Source organism: Lissotriton vulgaris, chromosome 1_1 (genome assembly GCF_964263255.1).
Source record: "Lissotriton vulgaris chromosome 1_1, aLisVul1.2, whole genome shotgun sequence".
NCBI classification, from domain to species: domain Eukaryota; kingdom Metazoa; phylum Chordata; class Amphibia; order Caudata; family Salamandridae; genus Lissotriton; species Lissotriton vulgaris.
The window spans coordinates 2118895285-2118917187 of NC_141685.1; positions in this window are offsets into that span (position 1 = coordinate 2118895285).

Below are 21903 nucleotides of genomic sequence, written 5' to 3' on the forward strand. Positions count from 1 at the left end.
ATGAACTTTTTCTCGACTTCTGACACCTTGCATGTCAGGTTATTTCTGCGGGCATGTGAAGTATCTAAAGTAATCCAAGGAATGAAAAACTTTGCCAACCTGTCTTCACTCTTCCAGTAGTCCCATTTATTCATTTGTTTATAATTTGGGACTTCTGGTAACACTGCATCATAATTGGAGAAATAGTATTCAAAACTATCTCTCCCATAAAATATACTAAGCAACAAGCTACATGTAATGCCATATGTCAGCGGGAGGTGATGATATCGAATGCCTTCATCTACAGACGCCGGCAACTGCATGCAGACGTAACAGTCCTTGACCTCCATGGCATCCACGTATTCATATAATAATTTAGCATAAGCGTTTGACCTAAAGTCACCTTGGGACTCATCCACGTGTAACCTGCGGGCTTCTGCAGCTAATAACGCTTTCTCTTGTGTGTTTTCCCCTTTCTCACCAGCAACGGTGGGTGTAAGCGCCTCTACAGATGTCACATCAGTTACCTTTGCCTCTTCCTCACGTCCCTTTACATAGGAGACCGTTACTACTAAAGCTATTAATATTATTACTCCTACTATTAGTGTACCTATTATACATTTCGCTCTGCGGTTCTGGGTACCGGCCTCCATTTCGTCAGATAGTGTGGCTCTCTCGTAACTCAGCACAAAGTTCCTTTCTTTTTTCGTTCCTTTACAGTCTTTTTACTCCTTTTGTCTTGAGAACCACGCAACTGGAAGCTGACAATCCTTTCCGCAAAAGTTCTTTACAGTTCAAATACAGACAACCCTAGCCCTTCTCCATCAACTCAGGGAAAGTCCCTAAGATTCTCTGCTTCCTAGGCGCTAGGTAATCTTCTTTTCTTCACGCTTATTTACAAAGTCTTTTAAGCATCCACTATCAGGCGCTCGCCTGCAGCTTCAATAGCAAAATTCAATATTTCCATACGAAGATTGTGCTCTTCTGGGGCGGATATCTTTGTACCAAAATCGGGGAATTGCAATTCTGTGAGAAACATGTGCTTTATCTTGCTGAGGCGGGGAGGACGGGGGAGCATGAATGTCAGTGACCCTTCTTGTTCGACTCCGGGTACTAACAGTCGTATCTCCACTGTTACGATGGGCTCAGAACTGGACACTACCACCGCTCGGATCCTCCCTGTCACTGGTTTCGAAGCCATCTGTCGCCAGATATGTCCACTCAGGGGTGGAGTATCTTCTGTTAGGCACACGCACTCTTCTTGACCTCCTCAACTCCGGTGCTTCAGCGCCCTGAGCACCTTCTTCTGGGTCTGAGTCTTCTGATATCGGAGGAAGGGTTCTCTCCGGAGTTGACCTCAGGCTAGAGCTCCTTCTTTGCGGCCAATCAGCTTCTCCACGGACCCTTCTACTCCGTCTTCTTCTTGTTTTTTCACGCTCTCTGTCAGACCTGTCAGCGTCTGACTCGTACTCCCAGCTACCTTCTCCTTCAGTAGCGTCGTCTGTCTCGCTGCTGTACTGACCGTCCTCAGCTTGGTCAGACTCGTTCCTCGCTTCCGCTGGCACCTCTACAGCTTGGCTAGCCCCCTCTATGGCTTCTCGGTCCGCTGCTGGACGTCTATCCGAGAGAGGAGCTGTTTCTTCCAGAGGTGCTGGAACCCTCCGCGTGTGCGACGCGTGGATCCAGTTGTGCAGGCTTCCCACCTTCACTGCCGTGTTTGTGGTCAGGATGATCTGGAAGGGCCCACGCCAACGAACATCCAAACAGCTGCTTCTCACGTGTTTTTTCACCAGGACCCAGTCCCCAGGAAGCAAGTCATGACACGGGTCCTGGCACGATGGTACCTCGGCAGCCTGCACCTGAAGGGACACAGAATGAATGGCGTCAGACAGCCCCTTACAATAGTCCAGGATCATATCATCTGTGATGCTAATCAGTGCAGCAATTGGGACAGAAGGTAACCTCATTGCTCTTCCCATCAACACCTCGTGAGGAGACAAACCCGTTCTCCTATCCGGGGTACTACGGAGGCTCATAAGGACCAATGGCAACGCATCAGGCCAACTCAAGGATGTTGATGAACATACCTTTGCAATTCTGGCCTTGATGGTGCCATTTATTTGCTCCACAATTCCTGAAGCTTCTGGTCGATAACTGCAATGTAGTTTCTGATCTATATTCAAAGCTGCACAAATCATTTTCACAAGCGAGCTGTTGAAATGCGTTCCCCTATCTGATTCCAAAGAGGCCGGCACCCCGAAGCGCGGGATAAGCTCCCTAAGCAGTAACTTGGCTACTGTGAGGGTGTCGCACCTGCGTGTAGGATATGCCTCAACCCATCTGGAGAAAACGCAAACAACCACCAGGATATAACGGAGGCGGCTGCACCTTGGCATTTCGATAAAATCTATCTGCATTCTATTGAATGGACCTCCTGACCTCCCTATGTGGCTCAGTGCAACTGGTGTCTTTTTCCCTACATTCAACTGCTGGCACGTCACACAACGCTGGCACACTGCTTCGGCTGCTACTCTGAACTTGGGGTTGTACCAGGTCTGTCTAAACACTCTCAGCATAGCATCTCTTCCTAAGTGGACAGGACCATGTATGTGTCGGGCCATTGGGCTCACCATCTCATTGGGCAACACTGCTCTGCCATCTGCTGAGACCCAGAAATGGGCCTCACCCATCACACATCCTGCCTTTTGCCATGTTTCCCTTTCACAGTCAGGAGCATTCTCTTGCATCTCCTTCAGTTCGTCCCAAGTATCAACAGTTTCCAATATCATAGCTAATTCAGTCCTTACATTTATTCCACCCACTTCCACCTCTGTGAAAGAGTACCCTGTTTCCGCGCAATACCGTGCGACTTCGTCGGCATATCTATTGCCTTGTGACACGAAGTCCATATTTCTGGTATGTGCGGTACACTTCACAACTGCGATACCTGCTGGACATTGCAACGCCTCTAACAACAGGCGCACAAACTCTCCATTGCGAATGGGAGAGCCTGAAGAGGTCATGAAACCTCTTTGAGACCATAACTGCCCGTAATCATGAACTACCCCGTAACCATATTGACTGTCAGTGTATATGGTGACTCGGATTTGATTGCTTGCCAGGCAGGCACGCGTTAGGGCAATAATCTCGGCTACCTGAGCGGAGTGTACTCCTTCCAGGCATCCAGCTTCCACTACTCCAGTAATTGTACAAACAGCATAAGCTGCTCTCAACTGCCCAACTTCGTCTCTTACACATGAGCCATCGACAAAGAAAATTTCATCTGGGTCGGTCAGTGGCTCATCTACGATGTCGGGTCTTGGTTTGGTGCATAGTTCAGTCACATCGAGGCAGTCATGGTCTGTACATTCATCATCATCTATGTCATTTGGGAGTGGCATCAAGGTGGCAGGGTTCAAAACAGAGCATCTCCTGAGGGTCACGTTCTCTGCAGCAAGTATAACTTGCTCATAGCGCGTGAGCCTACTGTTGGTCAGATGCTGTGTTTTGGTCCTGGTCATTAACAGTTCAACGGAATGGGGCACGTATACCTCTAACGGGTGCCCCATAACAATGTTCTCACATCTCTCAATGCTGACACCTGTTGCGGCAACGGATTTGAGACATCCGGGCAACGCTGCGGCTACTGGATCTAAAGTAGCCGAGAAATACGCGACTGGCCTACGGGCATTCCCATGGATTTGGACTAACACAGACAGCGCGCATCCCTCTCTCTCACAGCAATAGAGCAAGAATGGTTTATCGTAATCTGGCATTCCCAGAGCCGGAGCACGACACAAGTCCTCTCTCAGCTGCAGGAACGCCATCAAACAGTCTTTGTCCCATGGTACCGGATCACTCACCTCCTTGTGCGTCAGTTTTTGCAAGGGCTTTGCTTTCAGTGAAAAGTTTGCAATCCACTGTCGGCAATATCCCACCATTCCTAGAAACATCCTGACTTCTCTCTGCGTTTTAGGCGCATTCATCTTCATGATGGCCTCTATCCTGTCTGGTGACACTTTTCGTTTACCTTTCTCAATTCTGTGTCCCAAGTACTGTACCTCTGTCAGGCAGTACTGCAATTTTCCCGGGGACACCTTATGCCCATTTTCAGCTAGGTGGTTTAACAATGCAATAGAGTCTTCCCTGCAAGCTTCTTCTGTTTCTGACGCCACAAGAAGGTCGTCTATGTACTGGACCAGAACTGACCTCTGGGGCAGCACTAGACTTTCAAGATTTTTCTTCAGGAGCTGGTTGAAGATCGATGGGCTCTCTGTATACCCCTGAGGAATACGACACCATGTTAGGACGCGACCTTCCAGCTTAAATGCGAAAAGAAAATGGCTTTCTTCGTCCAAAGGGATCGAGAAGAAAGCCTGGCAAAGATCAATTACAGTGAACCATTCGGCTTGGAACGGTATCTGAAACAGTATCACTGATGGATTCGGTACCACTGGACAACACGAAACGACTATGTTATTAATCTTTCTGAGGTCCTGCACTATCCGGAATTTCCCATTTGGTTTCTGCAAACCCATAATCGGGGAGTTACATGGACTACCCACGATTTCCTTCAGTATCCCCTGCTTAATCATGGACTCAATCACGGGTTTTATGCCTGCAATCGTTTCTGGAGTCAATTTATACTGAGGTGTTCTTGGAAACTCAGCATGAGGCTTCACTACAATTTTCACTGGGTCCACCCCTTTCACCAACCCAATCTCTTCCCCAGTGAAATCCCACACTTCTGGAGCAACTGTCTCTCTCAAATCCCAGGGGAGCTCGTCTACTGTCAGAGTGGGATACAGTTCCACACATATTCTGGAATTGGCGACTTTAAAGTCAGCATCATCATCATTTGTCAGTACCTCCACTCCTTGCGGTGTACAGTATATAGTGCAGTTCAATTTGCACAAAAGGTCTCTTCCTAGCAGACATACAGGACTAGAATCGCAAACCACAAACTGGTGCTCATCACTGTACTTCCCTATTTTCACCTGCACGGGCTCAGTCAGAGGACTGGTCATTCTCTTGTTAGCGACCCCCACCACTTGTATGGTCTCTCCAGACATGGGCAGGCCTGGCACTGCGGCCGACCTGATCGTGGATCGAGTGGCTCCTGTGTCCACTAGAAATGTTGTGGGGAACCCTGCCACTTCAGCCTCAACATAGGGTCCCCTCTGGTCTACCTCCAGGGCTGCCCCAAGGGTGCAGTCATCCCTTTCCACTCTCTGTCCAGTTAGTGGGTCCACATAATAGCATTCCTCTCCTCCGACAAACAGGGGCATCTGTCTATACGTCTTACCCATGGTCCCTACTCTGGGTGGCTGCGGGAACTGAGCTCGGGGAGGTGCCCCCCCCCCTTTGAGCACCTTTCCCTGGTATTGCGTTACCCCTCTTGTAGGCGCACTCTGGGTCTCTTCCTCTTCTACCTCTTGGTCTCCTATCTCAACATTATAGGGACACTCGCGTTTCCAATGTCCCACCTCGTTACACTGGTGGCACCTAGTTGTTTTCTTTAAGGCAGCTATATCTATCCTGGGTCTAAAGGTGGAGTTCTCCTCATTGCCCTTGTTCTGGCTGTATTGTTTCTTTCCTCCAGTACCTGTTCCTGGTTGCTGTTGCTGCTGTCCCCCCTTCCCTGCTGCCTGCATCTGTACCACCATCAGTTTCTCCTTTAGTTTCTTAGCCTTGGAGTCTATCTCATCACAGCAGTACCTGGCATACCTCAGTATTTCGTCTAGGGGTTTATTTTGCCAACAGATCAAGTGTTGCTGTATCATTAAACTAATATCCGGTCTCAGCCCCAAAACGAATTTGGACACAAATTGCCCTATGTCCTTCGGATCCATGACATCCAGACCGCTATACTGTTTAAACGCCTTCAGCAATCTCTCGTAGTATTCATGAACTGTCTCTTTGGGTTCCTGTCTTGTTCGGTCAATTTTTACCCAATCTATGTCCTGCATTGGCACTTTATCTTTCAGCCAAGTCAATACTCTCTCGAACTTTGCCATCACACTCTCGGACGGCCCATTAGTCTTAGCATCTCTCTCCGGCTCTATGGTGGGCCACTCAGCGCTAACCTTGCATGCGGTCCACAAATCCCCTGGCACTACTATGTCAAACAGCGTGTTCAAATCTATCCATAGGACCTTTGAGATTTTTACGAATCTCTCAACTTGCTTATACCACTCCACTGGGTTTTCCCGCAGTTTGGGGAAAGAGGTGGTAAAAGCAGCTAAATCCCCCCTACTCCAAGGGACGTGGACATAGGTCCCATTTGCGACTTCCCTCAAAGGGTACGTCTCTACTCCCTGCTGTCCTCCTGGTGTCATCCCAAGTGTGCTTCTCCTGACGGTCCCTCTCTTGGACCACCTCTCTTCCCACTTATCTAGGGCCCTCCATGTCCTTATTCCAGTGATCAGTTCCCGTATGTGTGTTTTCAATCCGATGGTTCTCCTCTCATCTAGATCTCGGTCTGTGTAATGTAGCCTGTGGTTGCCCTGTAATGCTTTGGTCCTTGACAGGTCTACCATATATTTGCCTGCTAGTTCGACTAATTTCTCATGGATTGCTCTCGCCTTTCGAGTTACGTCCTTTGCCATGAACAGAATTTCATCCTGCTCATACATGTCCATTCTTTCTAAGGGCAGGGTACCGTCTACCATGTCATCCAGATCTGACTTTAAGCTGGAGACATCGAGTCTTTTGGCTTTTAATTCTGCTCGCAATAACTCCTTCGAGGGAGGTTCACAGGTATCTCTCCCATCCCAACTCCGGGCCCTACGTTTGGGTTCGGGAGAGTTGGGGAGTGCTCTCTCTTGTTCCCATCTCTCCAGATCCCATGCTCGGCCATCCGATCTTGGAAGGTGATGGAACACGGGCCTGTTACCCCCTATCTTACTTTGTCCATTCTCTCCTCTCTTCTCACAGTAGGACTCTCTGTTATCCTCCCTTCGGTCTCCATTCTCTCTTGGCCTCGTATCACTTAGTATCTGATACGATCCTTCCTGGTTTCCCATATTCCCTGGGCTGCGCTCATGTCCGTCGTCACAGGGACTATGGCGTGGCCTCTCGCAACTCCCACTCTGCTCTCTCCTGCCGGGCACACAGTGGATACACTTAAAGCTGTCCCTGTACTCCCGAGCTCTCCTGCCTTCTTCACTATGTATTGGGCGAGACACCCCCCCGTTCTCTGGGCCCCCATTTTCCAGGTCTGATCTACCTCCGCTCCGGGCCCAATGGGTGACTCTCCTACTGTCCTTCTCCCTCCCGTCCCACTCCGGACTGCTCTCTCCAGCCCCGCAGTGAGTCCGGGCTCTGCTGTCCTGACTTTCTCTTTCAGCTTCCGCCGCTATGATGCTCTTGTGAGCCTCAACTGCCTCATCCCATTTCTTCATGTACTCGTTTAACTCTTGAAAGGATTTCCGTCCTGGTCCCCTCATATCCTCTGGCCATCTAATGTCCCCCAGATCTCCTGTTGTGTGTACTGGGGTGCTCCAATCCCTTGGTATCGGCAACTGACTTGGGGAGTTGATCGTGTCATTCCTCCTTGCCATCTCTGCTCTTTCTCTGTCCCTCCGTACCCGTTCTTCCCCTCTAGCCCTGTCTGGGTCATATACCGATACTATAGGACCTATGGTAACAGGTACCTGTAGTGCATCAGGTAATGCGTAGGATGTGGCACACTCCGTTTCTGGCGCCCTTTGCACCACAAACCTCCCGACCACCTGTTGCACTTGGCTAGGCTGGGACAGTTCTTTCTTTGCAGCGGGATCCCAATTGAGACTGGGAAGCGGCCCATGCTCTCCTGCATTGCCCCCCCCTTTCTCTTCATTCTCGGCATCTCCCCCTGCTCTGTTATACGGAGGTGGCCTGTCTGTCAATAATCTGTTTATCAGGCTGTCCTCTGTCTCGCTCTCGTCATCCTCTTCTAGGGGGCTTTTGTTCCCGGGCATCTCTAACACTGGATATAATTTATTTACTTCCATGTTATGCACCCTCCATCTTTTAGCATCCTCATCCCACTTGGCATCCTGTACTGCCCTTACCGAACGTTTCACTCTTTCTTGCCGTCTGTTCATGTTTTTCTCATGCGCTGCCCTAATCCATGCATTAAGGGCTTCAAACTGAGTTGGTCTAGGCAAGGGTCTCGTAGAGGTCATAATTGCTTTTAATCTGTGTAGCACCTCTAATCTGAACGTCCCGTACTTCGGGAACGTGAGTTCCTCATTTCCATCTGTCATCTTACTCCACTCTGAGATCCACAGAATCGTGTGCAGCCCAACATTTGTCCCCATGTAACGAGCTGGCGTACCCTCCGGCGGGGCTTCTTCCCCTTCATACGATCCCCTGCGTTCTCTTTTAAACAGCGCTCTTAACCATTTAAAACACTTCATAATTATGCGCAAGATTTCCAGCTCGAATACTTTGTTTACTTCCTGATGACAATCCACCAATCCTAGCGCGGCTTTGCTAGCTGGCCTATCGCAGCGCGGTCTTTCACCGGCCGGCCAATCCCAGCGCGGCACTTTCTGACGTCACTAGTCTCCGCTTCGCAGCAGCACCCCTCCTTTCTCAGCTCTCCTCGCGGTCATGCATGCGTCCCATTCATACACCGAAAAATGACTACTTCCGACCAAGCGGTCACTTCCCTCGACTGTACGTCCACAGTCTATTTGTAATTGTCAACACAACTGACGAGATGTCTATCGTCTCTCTGATAGGTTCTTTACACACACAGTAACTTCCGACCAGCGTCCGTTACTCACGCACTCACTCTTACGTTCCCCCTATCTCGGTCTTTCGGGTGATCAATGGTACCTCATGACCCCCTTCACACTGGTTAACAATTACTCTGAGTGTCCGATACACCCGAACCACTTAAGCTCTCCTTGAGCTTAAGATTTCCACCGGTTGCGCGCGCTCACAACCTGTTCCACAGTCTCTCTACAGTCATTCAACTCCGCCAGACATTACAACATAGATACAATACAAAACACCGCAATCTTAACACGCATGACCCTTTATACTCACTCTCGACCGATACTGCTGCTTTTCTGTCTCACGTCATCCGGTCCTTCTTCCGCGGGCGGTTCTTCCGATCATCGGTCTCTAGGGGCCTTGGGGTAATCTAACCTGGCCTAGGTCACCTTCCTCAAGAAGGCAACCATCCTCTATAGCTACCAACTGGAAGGGCGAGATTTTGATCAATACCTTATCACTATCGATCTAAAACCCCGGTCTGGTCGACTGAACCTTTATTGCCTGTCATTGAGGGAAAAAAGTGCACCTCTTACCAAGTTAGTTCTCCCAATAAAGGACTCTGCTTCAAAGGATCACAAACAACTTCTAGCTTTCAAAGATTTATTATAAAGTCAAGATAAGTTGCAGGTACAAGCATCTCAAAATGAGATTCACCAGATACACGGGCCCAACTACGTACATGTGTTCTCTGAAAGCCCTCAGACGAACATTGGAAACTACCAATACCAGTTCTAAAAACAATAGTGCTATTAGCATAGACACATATTGAAATCTATCAGTCATTACAGGCGGAGATAAAATACAGGTTAGGCTGACCCTACCCTGCTCTAGATGGTATCCCTACTTATCCAGGTCTCAACCTATCAAAAGGTGTCAGCAGTGAATGACTCCCAAGGGAAGCCACCCACTCTCAAGCTCTTGGTGAAAACCTATAGTTCTCCAATCATGGCCCCTCTCTGCCTACCCATCCGCTCTCTAAAGGGTCCTCAGGCTTCTGCTCTAACTCCACCCAGGGGTGCTGTCCCTAATACAAAAATCCAACAACATTTAGGACGCCCCTCGTGAGACGCCCCTCACGTGGTGTAGCTTCTGGCTTTTTCCATGATGAGGCCTTGTGGTTAGAGTCGACCTTGCTTCTCAGACTCTTCTCCGGCCCGCTGATACCCCTTAAACATTCCGGAACCCTCCTCCATGTCTGGTCCATTTCTTGAACAAGCTTCTATTCATTTTATTAATAATTGAATACCCCCTTTTCTCTTCCAGACAGACATTTGCAGCCAAATCCCAAATCTCATGGTTTTCTAACCGCGTTGCAACATTCCCCGGCCCAGACTAATATGTGTAAATCAACGTTAAAGCTTTCCAGCTCTACAACATTTTTATAGTATTCAACTTCTTCTTTAATTATTAGCATGTTAATACTCTTACTCTACTGATTCGGTAAACACATCTATAAATCAAAGCCTACTCATTATTACTAAACATTAGTGCAATCCATATTGTGTAATTTAATCACCTTCCCCCTCCCTCCTAGCTCTGGCCCTGAGGCCTACCACGTTCAACGTTTCCGTATGCCATCTTACATTTTAGCAGCTACACAACATGGATTCAGGAATAATCACGTTTAATAAAATCGTATTGCTTCACACATTTCTGTATTAGTTCCACTTCTACTTAAACTTCTATATTAACTACACATTTCAGAATATAGATGTAGGTACTATCAGCACTCATGGCATTTCTCTTCATGATTTGTGCTTACTACGTGTAAGTGTGATGCATTTCTACATTTTGGTCAGTTTGCGCTCTCTCACCTCCCATGCCTTTGTGAAAGCGAGAAGAAAAAATAGTGTGCCAAAACTAACCCAAATAGACAGGAGGGTAGGAGTACATGTAATAGGGCCATGGGGAGGAACCAAACACCAAAATGAGGCACAATTAGAGCCAATGCACCAATGAAAAGCCACGTTTTAGGAAAAGCACAGAGAAGAATGAATGAAAAACGATGGGTATGGTCAAAGCCCACAGAGTAGATACACAAAACAGGGGTTTGATCCAATAAGGCCTAAAAAGCAGGGAGGGATCAATTATACAACATCAAAAATATATATATTTTTTAACGCATGGCCATTAATCATTCATTGCTTCCAAAGAACACCACGTACACATACATCTCGTGAGTTTGATTCCTTATCTCAATTTACTTATATTCAATTTGATATTTCTAGTTTCCATTAAACTCATATTCAGCTGATACAATCAAAAACACTAATTCAGACAAATGCACCAACAATAACAAATCACAATACAATATAATTAACACATAAAAATTCATTCAAATTAATTCGAACTCATAGAGGAGAGGTGTATATGTAAATTTTTTTGGCGGCCATCATCAGGGCAAACGAAAAAAACTGGGTGAGTCCAGGTGTAAAGGAGAATATATGTGTTTAAAAACATATAATAAAAAACATGAGCTTTAAATTAAATCCATACCAAGTCTGACATCACCACAAGGTGCTTAAAAAACAAAAGGGTTGTGCGCCAAGTACAATAGACGATGTTAGTCATTGGAGAAGACGATACAGCCCGTAGCCACAGAGAAATTGTGGCAGAAAAGAAGCATGATAGGGAAACCAAATACCATATCCAAAGTGACTGTACACATGCATAATACTAGTTTGTGTACCCAAAAAATTATTAATATATTATCCTTCTATAGGTATCATAGTAGAGGAAGGCGTGGAGACTGACCATTATCACATTGTGAAAAATGCACACTTGGTGTATGCGACCGCTTTTGTGGTCGTCTTTGTGCTGTGGAGGGCCCAAGGACAATAATCTGTAAGTGGTGCGGATGGAGAGTTTAGCCAAATTAAGAATAAATAAAACAAAGACTGGAGAATATTTTAGGCAGCGCCTACTTTGAACAATGTACAACGGTCTTCTCAGTATTAAACATAGAGGGGTTCACTCTTTGAGTGCGCGTCCCTTTCCTGGCCACCTCAGGGTTATCGGATGCCCGTGGTAGTTTAACTATAACTGCGAAAGGGACAGTTCTTCTGACAGAATCCAGGTGTAGGTCCATAAGTGTCTGATTTGTTGGAGTCAGATTCTCAGTACTTATACCCAGTTGTGCTTTTGAAGTGGGGGTGACTTCAAAGAAGGGTCTTTAAAGTGAACAGAAGCCCTTTCTTCCCAGCCCTGTCTCCAGACTTTCAGTAGGAGGTAATCAGCACTTTGTGTGGTGATAGGCCATTACCTACTTAGTTGCATGTGTCAGCACCTCCCTTTCTCCCTGACCAGGGAGGGTCATCAGAATGCAAATGAGTGCTCAGACATACCTAACCTTCCTGTATTTGTGGCTAGAGGGAATACACAAAGTGTAGCTGACTCTCACCCTAGACATGTTTTGGAGACAAGCTGCAGGCACACAGGGCAGTAAGAGTAGAGAAATGTCTACTTTCTAAAAGTGACATTACTAAAATAACAATGTCAAAGCCAACTTTACCAGTAAAGAGGATTTGTCATTACCATTCCAAAGATGTAAAACTGAACATAGGTACTCTTTCCTAATCAGGAATTACAGCTTAACAGTGCATTAACGAATTTTCACTGTTAACCTATCAGATGAGTAGTCCTCACAGTATTGAAAAACGAATTTGGTTGTGTGCCACTACCGGGACATACAAAACTTAAAAGTACATGTTCTACCTTTTACTTACACAGCACCTTGCCCAGAGGTTACTTAGGGCTTACCTTAAGGGTGGCTTAAGTGCAATAAAAGGGGAGTTTAAGGCATCAAAGTGGCATTAAACGGCACACACAGGCCATGAAGTGGGCGGCCTGAGACAGGTTTGAAAGGCTGCTTGTGTGGGTGGCACAATCAGTGCTGCAAGCTCACTAGTAGCATTTAATTTACAGGCCTTGGATATATGGTAAACAACTTTAGAAGAAACCTACAGATAAACTAGAAATGTCAACTGTATATACATCAATAATATCATGTTTAGGGGAGAAGCACATGCACTTTAGCACTGATCAGCAGTGGTAAAGGGCTCAGATTACTAAGGCCAATAACACAAATAAGCAAAAAGAGAAAGTAAGCAGGCAAAATGTTTGGGGGAAGACCACCCTAACAATGTCAGGTCTAACAGAAATGTATCTTTCCAATGTGTCCACCAGCATGGGGAAACCAATATAAATCCATAGACCTTCCTAAGGGGTTACCAGGTGTAGAAATTCCGCTCCTCTCCATTTTCATGCTGCCACAGCCTAACTTCTTCCTTTCCTGGGGCTGCCTTCTATTTCCGGACTTGCAGAGGTTGTCCTAGGACAAGGGGTTGTAATTACGGTGCATTAGAACTCTCAAAGCACATGGTTTGCAAGTCAAGGCCATTTTAGTTGACAGCATCACTGTAATGTACCAGTTTCACAATAAGATTCTGCGAGCTACAGACCAAGGCAGAGGCAGTCGAAATACCAGCAGGAAAATACATACAGTGGGTGGAGTAACTCAACTATTTCCATTCTCAGTCCTGTGCGCGTGAGAGTTGGCACCTCTTTCTGTTCCCCAAGGATTGCAAGAGTCATAATGCCAAAGAGCCAGGAGACAACTTGGTGAGATCACAAGTAAATTATGATGTATAAGGCAGATTGCCAACATTTAAGAACATTTTAGAAGGCCAAATTAGAAAAAAGGTGAATTTATCAGTGGATTAGAAAATGTTTAACCTATTACTTTGATAACATGTCGGTTGTATTCTTATTGTATGTATGTTTCTTTATGGAATACTGAGTGCGTAAGTTCTTAGTGAGATTCTTGTATTCCAGCTGTGCGGATTCGAGTGTAGACAGTTAGAGAGATGCTGGCTGGTGTGTATTGATGTACTGATGATTCGCTCCCTGTTTTTTCTTGAAAGAGCCTTGAATAAAGTAGATTTGACTTTACCTGGTACTTTGTCATCTTATTACAAATTGGAGATGATTCAGGAGCAGGTCTGCAGCTTATCATCTATCGTGGAGTAACTGTTTATTTTTTCCACCGTGTTGCTGTCCATTGCAGAGTGAAAAGATGCAAGCCATCATTGTCCCAGAGTCATAGAGGGGACAACGTGTGCCAAGCTAGTAAAGAAAAATGTATTCAGGTTAAGAACGTTGAGACAATTTGGGAGGGCTGAGGTTGACCGGCCTGCTCGGCCTGACTGAGAGACCATTGGGAAGTCCGACGCACAAGTGAGGCATCACAAGTCAGGCATCTGAGGTCACTAATGTATGTGTGTAAGGGTGGGCGTAGTTCACGAAGTAGCGTTACGCGAAGCTTCGCGAAGTGCACTTCGCACTACGCGAACTTCACGTAGCACTACGCGAGCTGCATAGTAGCATGTTCGCACTGTGCAAGATGTGTTTTCAATGATTGCACAGTGCGGACAAGCATCCAGCTCTGTGCAATCATTGAAAAGGGCATCTTGCACAGTGCGAGCTGTAGTTTTCTGCTGCTCGAGTAGATTATTACTTGAGCTACAGCTTTCTCAAAGCGAACTGGTAGTTTCTCATTGAGAGCGGTCGCGAGCATGCGCAAGCACTCACAATGAGAAACCTTACCTCCCTGCATTGAGAATCTCGCTGGGATGTCATTTTGCTTGTTCGCGGTCACGAACATGACGTTCAGGACCGCGAACAAGCAAAAAATGAGTGCTGCACTACGCTACGCTGCACTACGCGTGTTCCCACTGTGCTACGTGCAGCTCGCATAGTGCGAAGTTGCGGAAACTTCGCAAACTCCGCAAGCGTAGCGTAATGCTTCGCCCAGGGTCATATGTGTGACATATTCACGCTTGCACGCCTATGGTCACTACGTTTTGGCGGCCATCTTGATATACCTCAGAAGATCGGAATAGGATACCAAGCGTCAATTACATGTCTCTCCTGATACATTCCGGTAAAATAAATTCTGGCAAATCTAAGTATACATGCAATCACCACCGACAGCATTCTATTCTCTTGGCTATATTACCGGAGGATTTATAGACCGGCGTGGGAGGTAAACTAGTGGCCTTCATCATGAATAGTTTCCAGTGTACTTGTATAAGCTAGTACTTTATGCTGTATTTTGGGATTTTGCTCCATCCATACCTCTTCTTTGTTTACATATTATTTTATATCAGAAGGGTTTTAATTACAGCTTATAACCAATAAAGGTTAACAATAGTCAAGTACAACTATCTACCCATTCTTTAAGGCATGCAGGTAAGCCCTCAATGGAATGGGACAGGTGGATTTGAGCATTTTTAAATTACCAACAGATGCTTGCGATTACTTACCTGAAAGGAAATTTGCATTGTTGTTTGATATGCTCGGTAATGAAGGACAAAGCGTTTTTGACCATTTACCACTGATACAACCACCAGGTATGGTGGCTGGAGATTCTGGTGTATGGAATGGGTTAATAGAGGCAAAAAAGAAACTTTCTAAGCAGTTTTCTGAGGAACACCGTATTGTCCTGGAACGTTTTAATTTGTATTCCAGCAATGAAAACTCTGTGGAGACTATTGACCAATACGCTGCAGCTTTAAGAATTCTAGCAAGTACATGCAATTTTATGAGTGCCATGGATCCATACATTAGGGACAAGATACTACTGAATTGCTATATAGAAAAAGCACAGGAGCATTTATTGTGTTGCTCCAACCCTTTTAGAACAAACCATAAATATTGCGAAAGGCATAGAACGTTCCCTAAAATCAGTCAAAATGTTATAAAATGCAGGTTAACCTCACAAGTCAGATAATGTGAGTGCTGGTTTAGTAAAAAAATTAACACCGAAGATTGGAAAGTGTTTTAACTTGTGGGAGTGCATGTTATATATGTGGGTCACGTTACCATTAAGGAACAATGTCAAATAACCTGCTTAGAGAAAAAGTGTAGCAAGCACAACAAAGTGGGACATTTTGCAAAAGTATGCAAACATACACACGCTAGCAGGCATGCTAATTATATTTCTTTTTTTGAATGTCTTTTTATTAACCAACAAGGTTGACATTACAAAGTATTGAAAATCTATCCGACAACAATGACTATGGAATAAGTTGGTCATCTGAAACCGGATCAAGGCGGGGAGTGCAGAGATTGCCCTAATAGCTATTTCATTTGCCCCATATAGAGGACCATTTCCTGGGACACCCACTGGAGACATAGACCCTTTTTTCCCCGGAACATACTCCAGCCCATGTCATTCTTCCAGGCAACCACCCTTTGTGTTTCCTTCGCACTCCACAGCTGTGCAATGTTCCGTTTGGCTATCATTTGGCCCAGGGTAGCCCAAATCTTGTTTCTGCTATTGAGGTCCGTGGGCTCCCAAATGTTCTCTTGGCCTCAGGCCATACAACTACTCTCAAAAAGGGGGCACTCCCATATAATGTGCATGAATGCACCAAGTTGCCCACATTGGCGCCTGCAGCCGCCTATATCAATCTTACCCATTTTAATCAGAGTTGGTCTGGAACCATAGATCCTGTGGAGGATTTTTAACTGGACCAGATGCAATCTCGAATTAATTGCAATCTCCTTTGGGGAGGCATGAGCCTCCTGCCATTTCTCATTGTCTATCTCCAGCCCGTCACCCTCCCAGTGCTGTTGCAGGAGAGCCAGGGGATCTGGGGTGTTATTTATCAGCTTTTTGTACGCCAGGGATATAGATCCAACAGGCAAATACCCATCTAAAAGTCTGTCCTCTAGTGGCGAAGCATCGGGAAGGGAGGTGTATTTTGGCAAACTCGTCTGCAGAGCATGCCTAATTTGCAAGTACCTAAAGTACTCAGAGTCTGCAAGGTCATGGCTCTGCTGCAAAGCGTCGAATGATATCACCTCACCATTTTTCCAAAGGTCCCCAATGGTAGTGAGGACAATCAGATCCCACTTGTCAAACCCTTTTGTGGTACCCATTGTTCCCAATCTTTCCGAATTCCGTAGGGGGGTAGCCAGGGTGAATTTCTTGTCCCACCCCAGACTCCTGCTAGCCACGTGCCAGATTGCCACTGAGTGTTTCCCCTGTCCAGTAAGGGGATACCTCTGGGGCCTTGTGTAGAGAGCTCTGTAATACGTACCCCGGGGTACCAGCCATTTGTCCATCCTATAGGCAGGGTCATCCTCAGGTCTGTATAAACAGTGGTTTATTGCAATCAGGGGTGTGCCCAATAGTATTGTTTTATGTCAGGTAGACGGATACCCTCATTGCACCAACCCAGGACCAATTTCCGCAGAGCTATGCAAGACCTTCCATCCCACAGCAGTTCTCTCTGCAGGTTCTCTATCTCAAGAAAATACCCAGTTGGGATTAAGTTGAGGGAATTTTGAAAAGCATATATGAAACCCGGCAGCAGCATCATTTTGAATAGTGCTGCCCTTCTTAATAGCGAGAGCGTGAGTGTCTTCCAAGTGGCAATATTGTGTTTGAGCCAATTGAGTGGGGGGAGAAGATTCTGCTCAGCTCGGAGTTTGGGATCAGCTGCAATAAAGATACCCAGGTAGCGAAAACCCTCCTTTGCTATTTGCATTGGACAGTCATGGGGCAAGGAGCGGGATCCCCACTAAGAACATAGAGAAGGGGCTTACCCCAGTTAATCCTATACCCGGAATATCTCCCAAACATTTGTAAAAATATCGAACACCACTCGCAGGAAGGACCTGGGCAGGCCAGAAATATGAGGATATCGTCCGCATAGTGTTAGGTGAGGTCCTCCCATCCCGCCATCCATTTGAGTCCTCGGATCGAGGGGCTCCAGCGGATCCATGTCGCTAGGAGTTCTAGGGATAGGGCAAAAAGGAAAGGCAAAAGGGGACATCCATGACAGGTCCCCCGACCCAGGCCAAAACCTCTGATTTTTTATTGTTGACTACCACCTGTGCCAGGGGCCCGAGTACAGAAGCCGCACCCAGCCGATGAAACAGGGCCCGAAACCCAATTTTGTCAGGACAGCAAAGAGATAAGACCATTCTATTGTGTCGAACGCCATTGAGACGTCCAACGAGACCACTGCCGCAGCTTCTTGAATTGTGTTGAGTCTTCCCAAGACACCATGAAGACGCCGCAGGTTCAGCGCCGTATTAGGATGATACATAAAACCCGATTGGTCAGGGTGTATCAGCTTACAAATCATCTGTACAAGGCGATTTGCCAGTACCTTGGCAAGGATTTTGGGTTCGGCATTCAACAGGGAGATAGGCCTGTATAAGCATTGATTGCGGGGCTTGCCCTCTTTATATATCATTACCAGGGTGGCTAAACGCTGGTCATATGGTAAAAGTCCCACCTCTCGGCTTCCATTAAATGTGGCGCGCAGGTATCGAGCGATAGCGTCAGGTTTCAGTTTGTAAAGCTCAATCGGCAGACCATTGGGGCCCACAGCCTTGTCCGGGCGGAGGCCCCATATTCCTTGTGCCAGTTCATCATCCTTAAGGGCACTATCGAGTGCATTCCTTTCATCAGTAGTGAGGGTCGGCATCTGAATGTCCATGAGGAGTAGTTCAGAGTCCGTGACAGAGAAAGTGGAAGTCAAGCTGTATACAGAGCTGTAATAATCTGCAAACGTCTGGGAGATTGCTTGTGGGTCAGTCACTGTGTGTTCCCCAGCATCTAGCAATTCAGGGACTAGTCGATCCCCCAGGGTTTTCTTATCCAGCCAGTCCAGCAATTTCCCGGCTTTATCCCCAAGGTCATATATCCTACCAGCCTTCTCCCGCCCCAGCATATTGGCCATATCTGTAGCAATGTTCTTATACTCGTCTGGTTTGAGATTTAGGGTATGGAGCGAGTCTGGTGTGAATCCCTCCGACCCTTGTTCCTCAAGGCGAAGGATCTCATTTTCCACACGCACAAGGTCCCTCAGCTTATCTTTCCGGGTCCCGGCAATCGAGGACAGAGCCTGTCCCCTAAGTACCGTCTTAAACACCTCCCACAGGATCTGCGCAGATTGGACAGTTCCCTCCTTTTCATGAAAATAGTTGACGATGGCCTGGAGGAGTGTTTTCCTAACAACAGGGTTACGGAGGTACCAGGGGTTAATGGGCACAACCTGTCCCACCTGGCCTCCCCCATGACCAGATGAGCTGAGAGCAGGGAATGATCGGATATACCCCTTGCTATATGCCTAGTTTCCTGCACCTCCGTGACCTGGGCTGTAGGGGCCAATAGGTAATCGATATAGGATTGGCTTCCATGCGTACCAGAATAAAAGGTGTGTTGAGTAGTGTTGGGGTGGAACTCATGCCACAAGTCTACCAATCCCATGACGTTTAAAAAGTCAGGTAGCCAACTCTGTGATGGTCCAATCTCCCGAGGGGGTGCCGGTCCAGGAGCCCGGAGACCACTGAGTTAAAGTCGCCACCCATGACTAAACGGCGCTCCGTGAGTGAGAGTAAGAGAACACCCAGATCCTTAAACATCATGTTCTGAAGTACTGGAGAGACGTAAACCGTCACTACTTTAAGGGTTGAGCCCTCCCACCGACCGGAAATCGCAGCATATCATCCCATGCTATCCACCCATGTGTGTTGCACAGATAGCAGAAAGGAGTTTTTAATCAAGATGCCTACTCCCCAAGACCCAGTGGTAAATCCAGAGTGTGTCACTAGTCTGTTGCCCCATCTGTCCAAGGCTTTACAAGAGTTGCCAACCAAGTGTGTTTCCTGGAGGAGTACTACCTCCGGGGAGTGTCGTTTAACATGTTGCAGGTCTATGCTATGTTTGAGTTTGTCTCCCAGACCATTAACGTTCCAACTTTATAGTCTAAAGTGTCTGTCTCGGTGTGTCCCCAGTGCGTTTGAAACAGTTTGTACCCCTTTGTGCCAGCTCGATAAATAGAACAGTCGACAAATGTAAATGAAAAATGAAATGAAAACAACAACAATCCCTAGTTCCTTCCTTACATCCCCCCACCCTGCTCCCCTGCACTCTTGGCCAAGAACTGCCCATCAAAAACTCTGCAGAGTGCCTGTCACCCGAATTAGTAACTTAAAGTAGTTGAACTTGGGGTCAGGAGGTTGTTCCCTCGTGAACCCTCCCCACTGTGAAAAATCGGTAAGGCTCCAAAGTCCTGCCTGCAGACAACAGTTCTGCAAATTGTCAATACTTAGCCCGGCTGCGTAATAACTGCCCCCCTCCGGATTTCCAACAAACCAGTAACCTCCCATCGTATGCCCACCCGCCCCCGAAGCCACAGCACCCGCATCTTACAGTCTGGCGATAATCAGAGTCCAGGGGCAGCACTCGAGCACTCATCAGCGAACGTTACGTTGCTCTGCACATCTCCAGCCCTCATGCCAGTCCATAGCATCTTCTGGATGGTAAAAGAAGGAGGCTCTCCCATCCGCCTCCACCCAGAGAAGGGCTGGGAACAACTTTGCATATTTGACCCCCCTCTCCTGGAGTTTCTTTTTTACTGCCAAAATGATAGTCTCTGCTTCTGCACAGTGAGGGTAAAATCCGGAAAGAAGGAGATCTCTGAGTTCTCATAACGGAGAGGCGCGGCATTCCTGGCGGCCTGAAGGATAGCATCACGATCGCAGAAATTTAGTAACCTGGCCAGGAGCGGTCGAGGTGTTGCACCAGGCCTCGGTTTTCCACCCTGAGTTCTCTTTCGACCACAAAGAACTTGAAGAGCCCCTTGGGATTGAAGTGAGTAAGGATGAGGTCCTCCACAAACAGATCAGTTGCCTGCCCCTCCATTTTTTCTATTCCCCAATAATACCCATCTTTTTTTGGAGGGTGCGCCCTTCATAATCATTCTGCTTCTCCTCTGAGTGCTTCCGTAAGGTCTACAGTTCGTTGACTATTCACTGCAGCTGAGACTTGTCGTCGACCAGGCTATAGGTGGTTATTTCCAGTTGCTTTACCTTCTCTTCAATTTTCGTGAGGTCTGCCCTGAGAAGCGTTACCTCAATGGCGATAGTGTCAATCCTCTTCTCAAGGGATACCCTGATTCCGGATATGGCATCCAAGACATCTTGAGGTGTCAGTTTTGTGGCAGCCCCCTTAGGCCCTTTTGAAGTGGCAGCCCATTGATGTTGGTCCGTAGGCATCAACTTCTGAAAAGTGTATTTGTCAAGTTTATTGGCTTGCACCACCTTCTGGCCTCTGGTCCCCAATATCTTCACAACAGCGCACCATTTCCTCAAGATTCCAAACTACAGTGGGCACCAATGTATCTTAGATGTTTGCACCCCACCAACACTGGAGAAACTGGAGCTGTTTTGACCGCTGGGGAAAGGGCAGGCCAGCTGCAGGATAATACGTGACAGCCCCCTCACTCCAGAGGCCGACCACAGGGGCACAAGGACATATCAACCAGAAAGCAGAAAGTTCTAGCGTAATGGCCGGAGTAAGAGCTTGGGGAGGCAGGTGTCGAGAACCCAGAAGGTGTGCCCACGGTCGTGGTGGCACCCTCGCTGGTTGTCCAGCGCCGTAGTAAATGGGCAGGTGGCGGAGGCCCGGTCCAGGGATTTCGCAGCCTCTGAGCCTCAAGGGGCACACCCTACAGGATATTTGCCCCAACACCAGGTGTCAGCCCCAGACAACTCATGGTCCAAGGTGTTGCCAGAGTCTCTCAGGGCCGGAGAAGATGAACCCATATCTCCCTTCGATGAGGGGGAACACATTTACCAAGGAGGGCAGCCTGCCGGCCATGTCCACCAGGGGTGAGGAGAAGGGGTTCAAGCACTCACCCCAGCCGGGCCGCACACCAGGCCTCGGCCCAAACCACCTCTGGCCCGGAACTTTGGCAGCAGCACACTCACCGTCTTCTTGGCGGGCGCGTGAGGCAGACACAACCTGTGTCTTGTCTGCTGATGCTAGTGCAGTTGGACTCAGTGCTGTTCTTTGTCAAAGAGTTGGTGCAGAAGAACATACCATAGCAGGGGTCTCCAAACCGGTCCTGGAGGCCCGGATCCATGCCAGATTTTTTGGATATTCCCATTGAGATATATGTAGTTATTTTAAAAATCTGGCATGGATCCGGCCCTCCAGGACTGGTTTGGAGACCCCTGTACTATAGCATTTGCATCTAGGATTTTATCAGATTCTGAAAATAGACACAGTGCAATAGAGAGAGAAGCCTTGGCTTGTGCGTGGGCTGTTGAGCAGTATAAAACAGATCTGTG